Here is a 16,556-nt window from a genome sequence, read left to right as displayed (position 1 = left end):
TAAAGTCATAGTATTATTATTTAAAATTATAGTTCAGAAAAGATTATCTTATTTAATCAACCTATCCAGTAATACCTATCATTTTTAGGTAAACATATCATGAAATACTTCACAAATAAGAAAAATAGTAAATTATTTTAATATAATTCAATCATAAATCCATTTAGTTTATTATAAAAGAAACATTAAAAAAGGCGTATTTGACTAAAAAAAAACTCTGATCCCTTAAGTATTCAATATCATCAGAAGTCTAAATAAAGGCAACTTAGAAGACCAAGTTTCAATCACTGTAGAGCTTCATAAACTGATATAAATTTCTGTTTCCATTTTGATGACAATATTATACAAAGGGAATTTCCATATTTGTGTGCATAAATGTTTAGGGAAGAAAGCATGTGCTTAAAAATACTTTCATCATGAGCTAAGGTTTTTGTTTTCAAATAATGAAAACAAATACATATGAAAAATATTTGCTATTTTTAACTATTTTCAAAACATCTAGTTATATTTCTGTTTTTATGTTTTTTATGTTTCTAATTATTTTTAGATTTTATAATAATTTCTTAAAGCACCCAAACTCTAATCTGGATTAATTTTCATATTTGAACAAGCAAAAATATTCTGTAGTGAAGTCATTGCTTACTCCCCAATTTTACGTGACAGATAATATAAAAAGACATGATAGTCATTGCTTGTTTTCTCATGTTACAAGAGATTTTCTATATTCTGCTGTGTTAATATAATAGGTATGTGTAAACCTTGAATATGAACTCTTTTAGACTCTGCCATTTTTATCTGTTAAACTAAAAAGGCTCTCTTGGACTATTAAAGGTTAAAATCTCTTGAGGGTTAATTTTGGAAAGGCCACTAGGAAATCATTATAAGCTTGGTCTGAATTTGTAATGGAAGCAATGAGAGAGGTGAGAAGTTCTATGGCAGTTACTCATCTTCTGTTTCACTTTGTTAAAGTGAACTATACGGGAACTGATGATGTTTTTCAAATTCGTGCTGGGTATTGTTGGTTGAATCGTTTATCCCTCAAAAGCCCCCCTGTATTTATTCATTACCCAGACATTCAATAACCATTTACTAAAAGCACAACAGCTAGCCAGCACTATGCTAGATGTTGTAGATACAAAAGCAAATATTTAGCACATACTATTGTCTAGGACCTAACATTGTATTATATGTTGAAACAAAAATGTGACTAAATAAAGAGATAAACTTTGATATAAGTGCATGATAAAGTTGGAGTATTAAGGACTGGTTACCAATAATATAATAATTTAATGACAGTTAAGAGTTTCACAATGATTTTGCATACATTTTATCATGAAAGTTAGGACAGTTTTCAAAACAGATTTTAAAAAATCACTGGGCATGTGATCATTTAAAACAGAAAAGCTAGTTACCATTGTAAGAAATTTAAGGTGTATCTATTTCTATCTGTCTCAAGAAGTAAAAGCAAAAGGAATAGAATAATCTAATGAATGTAATAAGTAGGTTGAATGGAAGAAAGAGCTCTTTACTATGAAGGCTATTAGTCATCAGAAAATAGAGACTCACAGTATATCCATCGGGTTTCCCAGATGGCTCATAGGTTAACGCATCTGCCTGCAATGCAGGAGACCTGGGTTCAATCCCTGGGTCAGGAAGGTCCCCTGAAGAAGGAAATGGCAACCCACTCCAGTATTCTTGCCTGGAGTATCCCATGGACGGAGGAGCCTGGTGGGCTACAGTCCACGGGGTCGCAAAGAGTCGGACACAACTGAATGAATTCACCCAGAACCCAGTATATCCATCAGGGGATGACATTAGGTTATACATTACAAAACTAATGTGTAGACTTTGCTAACAAGATTTTGATTAACTCATACACATGTCTTTGTAAGATGACCTATAACATGGAGTGAAGTGAAAAGAAAACCTGAACAAACACACATGTATTAAGGAAAATGTTCCCTTCATATGTTGGTTTACTTAATCGGTCATTCGGTCAATCAACATTTATTTGGCACCCACCACAAAAGTGCAAGGCACTGTGCTGCCTACTTTAGGAAACAAAAAAGTAAATCAGGTAGTGCTTTTGACACCTTCTGAGGGGTAAACCACTCTACCAACAAATACCAGGCACAAATTTGGACGAACACCATTGGTCCCCTATAGTTCACTTCAGCAAAAGATGCAACAGAAGTCTTCTAGGTAATCAGGAAAAAAAAACCTAGGAAATGGCAAAGGCTGTAAAAGAGAGAGAGAGATAAATTACTACAGTATCTCAAAAAGGGGGGCTTATTTCTAACTTATGTAAGGAGAAGGCAGACTTCACTGAAGTGAGTTTTGAGTGGCCTTAAAAAAATAATAGTGATATAGTAAAGAACAGGGAAGCCTGGCATGCTGCAGTCCATAGGGTTTCAAAGAGTCAGACACAACCAAGAGACTGAACAGCAACAAAGAAAGATAATAAAAGTGCATATTCAGAAAGGAAGTGGAAGGTACTTTAGTGGAGAAAATGAAGTGGTGATTATAGGTAGTATGCTTGAAAAACAAAAGTTACTATTTCCTGAAACCTCAAAACATTCTTAAAACATGAGGTAAGGATTATTTGGGTCTATGGACAGAGAGAGTGATCAAATGGATAATTATAGAAAAGATGGCCGACATTTTAGCTAATTTTATTATATGATGCAAAATGCCCTGTATACTACATAATGGAACTATATTTTAAGCAATATTATAATACTACAGAAGAACAAGTTAGGTTTGTTCTTTTTAGTGCTATTAATTCAAAGCCTTTTTTAAGTTGGCTGGTTAGACAATGCCAAAGTAAAAAGTGTTAACTAGTGTGGTTTGAACTTTATTTCCTCTCATTTGATGTTATCATGCTGTCTTATTTTTCAGTCAAGAGCTACTTTGAAAGGCATTTGAGATCAAGGTACATCTGAGAGTCTAAATGAGACAAATTAATAACAATATTTCTTATTTAATTTTTCATATATATCCTTAGAAATGGTATCTTAGAATATATTTTAAAAGTCTCAGGCTGATGATTTGACACCAAAATACCCATTAACCTTCAGTCATTTAAAGGTAATTTTTCTGAATGCAAACTGAGGTTTATTTGTTCTGGTACTGTTAAGAATATAACCCCCATAGAGTCCCACACATATATGCACTTTTTTTCAAGTGTCTAATATAAGGTAAAATGATTGAATTTTTATGGACATTTAAAGTAATAGCAATGAAAAATTTCAGATTATTTAAAGGTGTATTTAATTACAGTTATAGAAAAATGCTTAAAAATAGGTACTATCATAAATGTATGCAACTTTTGAACATATAATGTGCAAATGCATATAGTACCTAAATGGAAAGGGCTAAAGACAATTAAAGACACTGAGTCCCCAAACATTTGTGGAGGAAAAGAATTAGAAAGCATCTAGCCTAGTGTTTTACAAACTGTGATATGTTAAATGAACTAAAATAGAAAATTTAAAATATTTAATGTTCATGTATTATTTAAAAACATAAAATATAACACATATATTTTATTCAATATTAATTTTATTAATTTATTAATATTTGTTAATTTAATATTAATTTATTTAATTTTAATATTTGAAATATTTAATGTTCATGTATTATTTTAAAGCATAAAATATAACACATATATTTTATTCAATATTAATTTTATTAATTTATTAATATTTATTAATTTAATATTAATTTATTTAATATTAATATTTGAAATATTTAATGTTCATGTATTATTTTAAAACATAAAAGTATAAAATATGTCTACAATTAGAACACTCTAAGAGAGTTGCTCAAGCTGGTTTTAGAAAAGGCAGAGGAACCGGAGACCAAATTGTCAACATCTGCTGGATCATCGAAAAAGCAAGAGAGTTCCAGAAAAATATCTATTTCTGCTTTATTGACTATGCCAAAGCCTTTGACTGTGTGGATCAAAATAAACTGTGGAAAATTCTGAAAGAGATGGGAATACCAGACAACCTGGCCTGCCTCTTGAGAAATTTGTATGCAGGTCAGGAGGCAACAGTTGAACTGGACATGGAACAACAGACTGGTTCCAAATAGGAAAAGGAGTACGTCAAGGCTGTATATTGTCACTCTGCTTATTTAACTTATATGCGGAGTACATCATGAGAAATGCTGGACTGGAAGAAACACAAGCTGGAATCAAGATTGCCGGGAGAAATATCAATAACCTCAGATATGCAGATGACACCACCCTTATGGCAGAAAGTGAAGAGGAACTAAAAAGCCTCTTGATGAAGGTGAAAGAGGAAAGTGAAAAAGTTGGCTTAAAACTCAACATTCAGAAAATGAAGATCATGGCATCTGGTCCCAATACTTCATGGGAAATAGATGGGGAAACAGTGGAAACAGTGTCAGACTTTATTTTCTGGGGCTCCAAAATCACTGCAGATGGTGACTTCAGCCATGAAATTAAAAGACGCTTACTTCTTGGAAGGAAAGTTATGACCAACCTCGATGGCATATTCAAAAGCAGAGACATTACTTTGCCAACAAAGGTCCGTCTAATCAAGGCTATGGTTTTTCCAGTGGTCATGTATGAATGTGAGAGTTGGACTGTGAAGAAAGCTGAGCACCGAAGAATTGATGCTTTTGAACTGTGGTGTTGGAGAAGACTCTTGAGAGTCCCTTGGACTGCAAGGAGATCCAACCAGTCCATTCTGAAGGAGATCAGCCCTGGGATTTCTTGGGAAGGAATGATGTTAAAGTTGAAACTCCAGTACTTTGGCCACCTCATGCGAAGAGTTGACTCATTGGAAAATACTCTGATGCTGGGAGGGATTGGGGGCAGGAGGAGAAGGGGACGACAGAGGATGAGATGGCTGGATGGCATCACTGACTCAATGGACATGAGTCTGAGTGAACTCCGGGAGTTGGTGATGAACAGGGAGGCCTGGCGTGCTGCAATTCATGGGGTCGCAAATAGTTGGACACAACTGAGCGACTGAACTGAAGTGAACTGAAGAGTTGATTAGGCTCCACTGAGGAAGAAAGATCTCCATGCCAGGAGGACTTCTCATGACTGGATGTCATTGAGGGGATCCAAGCACATGACAGACATTTATATAGGATGCCTCTGGTGCCTTTCAGCTATGAGATTTTATAATTGTTTTCCTATGAAAACACAGGATATATTAAAGTATATTACTTCTTGCAAATCATAAAGGCACCATTTACTAATTTATTACATCTGTAGATTAAACTGTAGTTTTGTAACTTGAAAGAATTAAGTGCTTCTAAAGCATGATTTCCATATTTTGCTGGTAGCACATTAGCAGCTTCTTAGTAAAGCATCATAAGTCATAGCATTATTGTTATATTCATTTTATAGGTAGCAAAATCAAGGCAGAAAGGAACTGCAAAAGCTTTTACTTCTCAGTCTTAGTCATAACGATTTCCAGGATCTCACAGTATATTCCTCAGAATACAAATATTATAAATGAATTTTCTGCCAATTCTATTGAGTATACAAACTCTATTTTTTTTTAGTACTAATAGCATACCCAGAGGAGAGAAATTGACCATCTACTCAAATGATGTTTAGTTGAATGGAAAAGACTCTAAAAAAAATCAGTTATTGCCCTTCATCTCTGCTTAGAAGAAAATCTTTCATAGTATGGAGAACGGCTAGATAAGAAGTCACTGTTTATCCCATTACCTCTATGCATATATGTACCCAAAGACCTGGGTTACTGAGTTCATAAGTGAAATATTAGAAATATTTACAATTTATATTAATATATACTCAAAAGCTATGGTAGAAAGATGAACAATTCCATAACTAAAATATTTTATTTTGGAACTCAGATTCATTTACTTCAATGGCCTATTGACTGATGCAATTTTAGATTATAACAAGAAGAACAAAGTACACTCTGTCTAAAGAAGTAATAAGTAAAGAACATTTTGAAACAGAAGCCCTGGAGACAAGAGGAAACCTAGGCAAAGGTTTCTGTGTATGTGTGAAAGTAGCCATAAGTAAAATGAACCAGTGTGTTGAAATGTAATTCTGTAATTCCCAGGACAACATACTGGGGAACTAAGTTTGCAAGCAAGATATTTGTAACACATGTTGGTGTGAGTTTCCAGAAAACCCAGATCAGTCCCAAGAGAACCTTTTTATGGTGTAGCCATGAAATAATGTAGGTTATTAAATTATGAGGCTATAATTTTTCTTTAATCACTGGTATTCTGAATATCAACCAGAAACAAAACAATTTTGGACCTGTCTATAGATAGGTCAATTTTTCCCTTCCACCATTGCCATTTTATTTACTCTTCCTGTTTTTAAATATAGTTGTAAACAATCTCTGTACCAACTTATCCCAGTACAAGCAGACCAGATTCAGAGAATAATAACTCACTGAAATTGAGGCAGTTACAGTTGCATTTGCACTCTCCGAAGCTGGCAGTTTCATTCTCTAGAGACAGGTGCATTTATCACATTCACAACCATAGTAAAATGAAATCATCAACTAAAGGGACTCTGGCTCACTTATTCTCCTCCAGGAGAGCCACCAAATATTTCAATATATAAGCAGAGGATCTTCAGGCTCTATTTTCTTGAGAGAAAGCAGAAATTCCAGGGAAGTTGATGGACAGTTTCTAAAGATGTTTCATAGTATGTTCAGATCTGAGAATTATATGAGTCTTAAGGCTGCATTAATATGGTTATGAATGGCTATATTAACATCTTGGTGGTAGAGGGTAAGAGAGTAGACTAGCATAAAGCCATGGTTTACATTTCAACTGTGTTCTCACTTGGTATGTACTTCTTACCGAGTTTTAATCTCCATGTGTGCTTCTTTCCTACCAAAAATAAAACTAAACTAAAATCTTTTTTGTTGTTTCAACAGTTACAAACTCAAGACTATTCATCTCATGTTTTTGTTTCCACATACAATACACACACAGTCCTCGTAAATCTCTTTTGTACGAACCTTAAATAGTTTGCCTTCATTGGACAAGTAATTAAATTAATTAGAACTTAAAATGGTACTGAACTTAGTCATCTTCTTCTAAGTCCTGTTGTTTACTTAACTATATTCTTAATCTCATGGGAAAAATAAATAAGCTTTTATAGTACATTTTGCTTCTTTCTCTTTAATGTTTCCATTTCACAAACAGGAAATATTATACTTTGCCACCAAATTTCTTTGGCTTAGTGCAAGAATGTTCAAGATATTTTGCCTAGGAATCCTCAATTACTTTCTAAAACTTCAATAATTAAAAACTACAAGATTAAGAATTTAATATTTCTAAGCACTATTTAGACCCGTTGTTTCCACAAAATGCACATAAACAGTTTTTGAAGGTAAATTCACATGAATACACTATGGACAACTTGACCATTTCTCCTTCATTAGATGAAAACTGAAAACTATGTCATTGTTGAATTACAAAGGCAACTACTTGGATGTAACTAAACCACAATATGTAAAGCTGTCAACTTTCTTACCAAAGAAACATGAAAATGCATATTCTCTGCATAATGTGACTTAATAAGCATTTTTATCCTTATATGCACATTTTAGAGTATTTTGTTGTGGATAACATTGTGGAAATGTGATGTCTATGAATGATGATGTCCCAAATATGTCACAGTAAACCTGGGATACTTTCAACTAAGAATCTCTCTACTTTCTAGTCCCTAGTTGATGCCAAATAATGTTTAGACATTTAAAACACTGTATAAAAATAAATGGGAACATCAAGAGCAGTACACTACTTGAGCAAACAAAAGAGGCAAACTTCTCCTATTAAGGATTTTCTAAACATCAACCCTGAACACAACAGACTGTTCAAAGCACAAAACCTCACTGCCAAGCAAACATCACTGAGTTTTGAAAATAAGGCATTTGTGGTTTATACTAAAGTCACTGAAGTTTTACAGATAAAGAGAAAGAATTGCTCTCTAGATTTCAATGGTGCTTATCAAAATGGGAGAAGGCAGTGAGTACACGTTGGAATGTAAAAAGATTAGCTTTTGGGGCTCCCCAAACACATATCAACGTATCAGGAATGGCTGTTTATTGGCTATTGGAACACTTCTGCTCAAGCTAACACAGTTCCTCTAAAATGTACCAAGTATTATTATAAATGCACAGGTGTCACATGAAACTGTTTGAGCACTGATAAGGGGCATGGAATGAATGCTATTCAGAGTCTTCAACAAGCATCATATGCAAATGTGTTTTTTTATTTTGCATGTTGAAGTACTCTCTATGATCTTTCACAAACTTGCATTTTTTCCCTCTCCATGGAAACCTCTCAGTTATCTCCCTAATAATGCTCCTGATCATGGAAAATATTGCAGGGGTTTCTTGGAAACACTTTGCATTCCAGTCCCCTATAATGAAAAGGACATCTTTTTTGGGTGTTAGTTCTAGAAGGTCTTGTAGGTCTTCATACAACTGTTCAACTTCAGCTTCTTCATTGTTACTGGTCAGGGAATAGACTTGGATTACCGAGATATTGAATGGTTTGCCTTGGAAACAAACAGAGATCATTCTGTCGTTTTTGAGATTGCAACCAAGTACTGCATTTCGAACTCTTTTGTTGACTATTATGGCTACTCCATTTCTTCTAAGGGATTCCTGCCCACAGTAGTAGATTTAATGGTCATCTGAGTTAAATTCACCCATTTCAGTCCATCTTAGTTCGCTGATTCCTAGAATATCGATGTTCACTCTTGTCATCTCCTGTTTGACCACTTCCAATTTGCCTTGATTCATAGACCTGACATTCCAGGTTCCTATGCAATATTGCTCTTTACAACATTGAACCTTGCTTCTATCACCAGTCCCATCCACAACTGGGTTTGTTTATGCTTTGGGTCCATCCCTTCATTCTTTCTGGAGTTATTTCTCCACTTGTCACCAGTAGCATATTATGCACCTATCGACCTGGAGAGTTCATTTTTCAGTGTCCTATCTTTTTGCCTTTTCATACTCTTCATGGGGTTCTCAAGGCAAGAATACTGAAATGGTTTGCCATTCTCTTTTCCAGTGGACCACATTCTGTCAGATCTCTCCACCATGACCAGTCTGTCTTGGGTGGCCCCACATGGCATGGCATAGTTTCATTGAGTTAGACAAGGCTGTGGTTTGTGTAAACAGATTGGCTAGTTGTCTGTGGTTGTGGTTTCAGTCTCTCTGCCCTCTGATGCCCTCTCTCAGTGCCTACCATCTTACTTGGGTTTCTCTTACCTTGGATGTGGGGTCTCTCTTCACATCTGCTCCAGCAAAGCACAGCTGCTGCAACTTACCTTGGACATGAGGTAGCTCCTCTGGGCTGCCACCCCTGACCTTGGGCAAGGGTGTGGGGTAGCTCCTCTCCCCGTGCTTGTGTGGCATTACAGCTGCCACACTTGTGCACCCTCACAGCTTCAGCTGGATCATTGAAAAAGCAAGAGAGTTCCAGAAAAACATCTATTTCTGCTTTACTGACTATGCCAAAGCCTCTGACTGTGTGGATCGCTATAAACTGTGGAAAATTCTGAAAGTGATGGGAATACCAGACCACCTGACGTGCCTCTTGAGAAAACTATATGCACGTCAGGAAGCAACAGTTAGAACTGAACATGGAACAACAGACTGGTTCCAAATAGGAAAAGGAGTTCGTCAAGGCTGTATATTGTCAGCCTGCTTATTTAACTTATATGCAGAGTACATCATGAGAAACGCTGGGCTGGAGGAAGCACAAGCTGGAATCAAGATTGCAGGGAGAAATATCAATAACCTCAGATATGCAGATGACACCACCCTTATGGCAGAAAGTAAAGAAGAACTGAAGAGCCTCTTGATGAAAGTGAAAGAGGAGAGTGATAAAGTTGTCTTAAATCTCAACATTCAGAAAACTAAGATCATGGCATCCGGTCCCATCACTTCATGGCAAATAGATGGGAAATGAGTGGCTGACTTTATTTTTCTGGGCTCCAAAATCACTGCAGATGGTGACTGCAGCCACCAAATTAAAAGATGCTTACTCCTTGGAAGGAAAGTTATGACCAACCTAGACAGCATATTAAAAAGCAGAGACATTACTTTGCCAACAAAGGTCCATCTACTCAAGGCTATGGTTTTTCCAGTGCTCATGTATCGATGTGGGAGTTTGACTATAAAGAAAGCTGAGTGCAGAAGAATTGATGCTTTTGAACTGTGGTGTTGGAGAAGACTCTTGAGAGTCTTCTCAAGGAGATCCAACTAGTCCACCCTAAAGGAGATCAGTCCTGGGTGTTCATCGGAAGGACTGATGTTGAAGCTGAAACTCCAATACTTTGGCCACCTGATGTGAAGTGCTGACTCATTGGAAAAGACCCTGATGCTGGGAAAGATTGAGGGCAGGAAGAGAAGGGGGTGACAGAGGATGAGTTGGTTGGATGGCATCACTGACTCAACAGACATGGGTTTGGGTGGACTCCAGGAGTTGGTAATGGACAGGGAGGCCTGGCCTGCTGTGGTTCATGGGGTCGCAAAGAGTCGGACACAACTGAGCGACTGAACTGAACTGAATGGAAAATTCAGTTTTTTATATCAGTTATTTAATCAGTAGAATATTTCTACTGATTAGAACAATTTGATCTCTAGCTCATCTACTTTAATGTGAGAACTGTTCAAGAACAACTGTCCCCTAACTAATATACTAAGTTCCCCACATAACTTTTCCCACCTCATTTCTTGGCTTATACTTTTACAATGCATGCAGATGTTGATTACCTGATATGTTTCACATCAAAGCATCTACCTGGATGGGTAGATAGGTTACCCTTAAAATAATAAACGAATTAAAATATTGTCAAGGGAGAGAGAAAGCAAATAACCAAATTTTCAAGTTCAATCAAATAGCAAATACTTTAAAATAGTTTTCCTAAATCATGAAATATTTTTAAAAAGAATCTATTCACAAAAATAATAGGTCTGAAAAATAGCCTTCTTTTTTAACACTAGGTTATAGATAATTACATTGCTTCAACCCTCCAAGGAGTCTCTAGCCTTTAATTCATATGCTTGGCGTATCATGTCTTTATAATGACATTCAGAGACACTAAGTTCAGCAGTTTTTCCTTTTCCTTTGTCATTCATTATATTCCAAACATTTGTGTCCTACAATCTATGTAGGGCAATGGGCTTTATAACTGTTCTTAGCTCAATAAAGCCAATAAGTCTATTCTATAGCAATTTGTTTTACATTTTAAATATTTTGTCACTTGATTTGCTAGCAAAATTTTTACCAAAGTAATGTTTTGAGATAAAGAAATAGCATAGAAAATATGTATTAAAGTTATTGTTATAAAGTTATTTTTTTCAAAGTACATCGTAAGTATTAAAGAATTTTGAAAATCATTTAAGTAAAATCCAATTCACAGCAAAGGGAATTTAGCAATCATTTAGTGAAATGTTCTCCAAAAAATTACTTTGAGGATTCTGACCGAAAAAGCAGTGTCTGAAATCTTGATCATAATCTGTTAACAATAAATGATCACATCTATAAATTCTAGTCAAGTGAATTTCTGATGTCAGTTTGGAAAAGGACTTATTTTTAGCTTAAGAATTTTATGGAAATTTGAAATAGGTAGTCAGATGAATACAAATGAACATAACAAATGATAACATGCTGGTAAATATTGCAAACATTTTTAAGGAGAGAGAAAAATCATAACATAGACCCAGGGGTTACAAACAGAGGTACTGAATAGGATGGTACTGGGGAAATACAAAAGGCTTTGCTCATGGCAAAATAAATTAAATACCAATATTCAAGCAGTGGAAGAAACAAGAAACAAAGAAATAACTGGAGACCTGAGAGGACCAGCATAAGAAAATCAGTAGGGAGTTTATAAAATGAGACGGAAATAAAACTATTGCTACCAATGCTGTTGACTCTGATGAATCTTTACCTAATATTGTGGTTTCCTTTTTATATCAGAAAAATAAACAAATATAGATCAATGAAAATATTTTCAAGTTAAAAAATAGTATGGGTTTAGGCCTTTTGAACAGGTTAAGTCATTATAGAAATCTTTTTTTTTTTTTTTTTTTTGCCTACAGATGAGGATAAAGTTGGGATGGATTTGCCAAGTGATTAGGTGAAAATAAAGTGAAATGGGACAGCCTGTCCTTAATGTTTCCAAGAGAACAGAAGGGGACCAGATTCAGTAATAAGAGAGTCATGTTAGGCAAAGCACAAACAATGCTAAAAATTGACAATACTAATTTATACAGAGTAGATACAACCCCTTCCTATTTTATCCACAAGTAATATTTTAGAACTTAGAGGAGGAAAGTATACCAAGTGTTTATAAATTTTAGTACTATATATTTTTTGATAATGAAAAGTTTATAATCCAAATTACCAACAGCTAAATGTACAGCATTCACAGATTCACACAAACAGCTACTATGGGATGTGCACCAAGATATAAGGCAAGTCAGATGATTTAGGTACAGGTAATGTTAACACTGGGCTTCCCAGGTAGCTCAGTTGTCAAAGAATCTGCCTACAGTGCAAGAGATACAGAAGATGCAGGTTCAATCCCTGGGTTGGCAAGATCCCCTGGAGGAGGGCATGGCAACCCACTCCAGTATTCTTGCCTGGAGAATTCCATGGACAGAGGAGCCTGGTCGGCTAAAGTCGATGGGACTGCAGAGAGTTGGACACGTCTGAGTGACTAAGCACACACACACACACACACACAGGGAAGTGCTTGTGAGCATCCTGCAAAACTGAGCATGTGCAAAGATGAGGTGAAACTGGAGGAAGTGTTGGTCGGTTTATTTGGAAGAGTATGGGTTTTAGGTTAGGCACCTTATTCTGAAGGGGTTGTACGTTGAAGGCATTCTAGCCATGTACCTTCTAAATATGTGCTTATCTATTAAATGTGTGTGAATGTGTTGAGTGTGAGTGTGTGTGTGTGTGTGTGTGTGTGTACAACTTACTGGATGGCCCAAAAAAGCTAAGATAAAATAGCTTACCTTTAATATCTGGAACTCCTTTCAAAACTAGCAGATGAATATCAAGATATTTTAAGTGAAATGTTGTCCACTCTATTCTTTGAAGCAAATAACTTTAAAATGGGCTTTGATATAATATGAAATGTATTAGAGGAAGTAAGCATATCCTATAAATAGAATTGTCTAGTTAAACCATTAAACCTTTTCAGTTCATGGTATTCTTTTTCACTTCATTTCCTTTTAAAAAAATGAATTATTAGATGTGAAGAAAATGTCTGATATAGATCCGTTTATCAAGATCCCTTTATATTTGTATTATAAACATATTTAAACCATACAGAATAAAAGATTAAAAGCCTTCAAAACCAGTACTGCCAACACTTTTGGATATTTTTACTATCAACCTTGGTATTACTGAAATATTCAATTTTCCTTATAATAATACTAAGTTTTCTTATTTTGTAGAAATATGAAGGGATTATGAAAATAAAATAAAAGACTGGACTCCATTGGTCTAAAGATAGCTTTGGTCTAGCACAAGCTGTGCCTTGAAATAAATCTAAAGCATATTATGGCTAAACCATAAGAAAGCAGTTTTACTTCCCATTAAATCACAGTTTAGTGCACACTAGAACAAATGAAATGATTGAAAATTTTATCTATACGATGATATTTATATTCACACTCCCCAAACACACATGCTCAAATGCCACTGACAAATTTTAGATATGTGTTAAAGAAAGGGAGAGGAAATGGTTGTGTTAGGCAAACTGCATGCAAAAACTATATGCAAAAATAGCATGTATAAGAACTCATTCTGCAACACAACCACAAATGTTTGTACACTGGAAATAAAGAGAAATGTGTAATAAATAGCAAATATGCAAAGAGTTTAAACTATACAGCAAAGGAAACATATGATGACTTTTGTCTTATTAGCAAAAATTACCTAAGTGTCATCTAACTTCTTTCCCTGAAACTAGCAGACTAAGAGATACTGAATAATTTAAACTATGCTAGTCAATAGTCTACCACATAAGACAATTAACAATTAATGTCAAAAGACAGCATAATATAGCTGAAAAAGCACCTGCTTTGGGGACAGACATGGATTCAAATCCTAAATGTGCTTTCTATAAGTAGAACTTCTGAGTCTTTTTAAGCAGATTAATGTCTTTTTAAAATAATTGTTATGAAGAAAAAAATTAAATAGAATCTGTAAACCAGATAGAGAGTGTATGGTGTGTATTAGTTTCTCAATAAATATTAATATTCTTTCCATCTTCAATTAGGTTATTCTTTGAATAACATGAAATTTCTCTCCCTTTGAACATAGTATACCAAAATATACACTGAAATGTCTATACGGTCTTTCCATTTCAGAGTAATTTATTTATAAAAATTCTAGGGGTAATTATTAGAACTTAAAAACACAATTACCACTGAGGTCAACAGTAGGTAATTATTTCAATATTTCCAACTCATGAAGAGTACTTAATAGTCATATAATTAAAATGTATAACAAAACAAAAGGAAAACAAATTAATAAAAATAATATGTGATGTGTTACAAGTATTATAAACTAAGTTATAACCCATAGTATTTGATAACAATGCTTAAATCATAATACACTGAATATACACTTTCTCTTGCTCAGTTGTTTACGAGTGAGAAATTCAAATTGGTCCTCTAAATGTTAATACCTTGAGAAATCAAAATAGGTGTATTAAATTACACTCTTTCATTAAGTTGACTTATCTTTGAATTTGACTATATAAGTATCTGATAAATCTCCTTTCCATAGAATACTTTCTTTCTTTATGAAGAATCAAAAATATAATTTCTCTTAGAATGTACATCCTTATCCAAACACTGACAATTCTTGTTGCCTTGTGTCCATGATATCCCAAGCAACAAAGCTGTCCCAGTGCACATTCATTAACCTCTTCCTTAGGAACTGGCAGCTTCCCCCCATACCAACATGACATGTAAGAACAGTGAAAAAATACATGAGGCAAGATTAAAATTCAGTAATATATGTTAAAGAAAGTTCTTTACTTGATTTTAACTCAATTGTATGCCTCAGAATCTGGTAATTATTTATAGTATTACAGAATTTAATTATTAAATGTATAATTTTGCTCATTGTTTATAATGGAGTAAGCAGAAAGTGAAGAGGAACTAAAAAGCCTCTTGATGAAAGTGAAAGAGGAGAGTGAAAAAGTTGGTTTAAAGCTCAACATTCAGAAAACAAAGATCATGGCATCTGGTCCCATCATTTCATGGGAAATAGATGCGGAAACAGTGGAAACAGTGTCAGACTTTATTTTTTTGGGCTCCAAAATCACTGCAGATGGTGACTGCAGCCATGAAATTAAAAAGCACATACTCCTTGGAAGGAAAGTTATGACCAACCTAGATAGCATATTCAAAAGCAGAGACTACTTTGCCAACAAAGGTCCATCTAGTCAAGGCTATGGTTTTTCCAGTGGTCATGTATGGATGTGAGAGTTGGACTGTGAAGAAAGCTGAGAGCCAAAGAATTGATGCTTTTGAACTGTGGTGTTGGAGAAGACTCTTGAGAGTCCCATGGACTGCAAGGAGATCCAATCAGTCCATTCTAAAGGAGATAAGCTGGGTGTTCTTTGGAAGGACTGATGCTGAAACTGAAACTCCAGTACTTTGGCCACCTCATGTGAAGAGTTGAATCATTGGAAAAGACTCTAATGCTGAGAGGGATTGCAGGCAGGAGGAAAAGGGGACAACAAAGGATGACATGGCTGGATGGCATCACCAACTTGATGGATGTGAGTTTGAGTGAACTCCGGGAGATGGTGATGGACAGAGAGGCCTGGCATGCTGCGATTCATGGGGTCGCAAAGAGTTAGACACGACTGAGAGACTGAGCTGAACTGAACTGAAGCATATGCTGACTTCTAGGTAGAGGTAGTTGAAGACTATTCATTTATTTTTTAAGAAGATACAAAGGACTAGAAAATATAACAATATGGCCCAAGATCAGAGAACTAGAGAGAGAACTAAAACTATGGCTATGTACTTTTCTCAGTTTATTTCAATGTCTCAGTCAGTAAATTAATTGAACTGGGAACAAAGTACCAAGCTGAAACTCACTCAAGCTAATTTTTATCATAATGTTAACAAGTAACTTATTTATAGGGTTTGTGTTAGTACCTCCCTGCTACTGCTACTGCTAAGTCACTTCAGTCGTGTCTGACTCTCTGTGACCACATAGACAGCAGCCCACCAGGCTCCCCCGTCCCTGGGATTCTCCAGGCAAGAACACTGGAGTGGGTTTCCATTTCCTTCTCCAATGCATGAAAGTGAAACGTGAAAGTGAAGTCGCTCAGTCTTGTCCGACCCTCAGCGACCCCATGGACTGCAGCCCTCTAGGCTCCTCCATCCATGGGATTTTCCAGGCAACAGTACTGGATGGAGTGGGTTGCCATTGCCTTCTCCCTAGCTTTGGGTTAAAAGGATTGGACATATCCTGCATTTGACACAGGTTACCTCTGTGGGCTTCAACTTCAT

General features: G+C 35.4%; 1 protein-coding gene across 1 annotated transcript in view; it reads right to left on the bottom strand.

Moving 5' to 3' along the window:
* The window catches only part of LRP1B (LDL receptor related protein 1B), a 2,209,913-nt gene that overhangs the window by 1,574,753 nt on the left and 618,604 nt on the right, over positions 1–16,556 (bottom strand). The gene's annotated exons all lie outside the window — the stretch shown is intronic.

This window comes from Bubalus bubalis, chromosome 2, assembly GCF_019923935.1.
Source record: "Bubalus bubalis isolate 160015118507 breed Murrah chromosome 2, NDDB_SH_1, whole genome shotgun sequence".
NCBI classification, from domain to species: Eukaryota; Metazoa; Chordata; class Mammalia; order Artiodactyla; family Bovidae; genus Bubalus; species Bubalus bubalis.
The sequence above is the reverse complement of the archived record's forward strand: the minus strand, read 5'-3'. Positions and strand labels throughout refer to the sequence as shown.